Below are 283 nucleotides of genomic sequence, written 5' to 3'. Positions count from 1 at the left end.
TTGAAACTGTAATAATAACATATTTGGCAAACTCGTCTGTGCACATTTGCATTTGCGCTTTGGAGAGCATCAGATGTTTCTGTTTACAATGTTTGCAATGTTGAGGAGTGTAGCTAATCACAGACACATCCACTGAACCGATGAACTGAGATGAGTGACAGGCTCAGTGCATTTGAAATTATAAAGGTAGCACTCTTTGCACACATACTGATACTAGACTATCTGTAATGCATTCAGAATTTTAATTAAAGGTTGTTGTTTTTTCATGATGCTAAGAACAATG

The sequence above is a fragment of the Sinocyclocheilus rhinocerous genome, unplaced genomic scaffold (assembly GCF_001515625.1).
Source record: "Sinocyclocheilus rhinocerous isolate Xijiao unplaced genomic scaffold, SAMN03320098_v1.1 scaffold7968, whole genome shotgun sequence".
Taxonomy (NCBI): Eukaryota; Metazoa; Chordata; class Actinopteri; order Cypriniformes; family Cyprinidae; genus Sinocyclocheilus; species Sinocyclocheilus rhinocerous.
The sequence above is the reverse complement of the archived record's forward strand: the minus strand, read 5'-3'. Positions refer to the sequence as shown.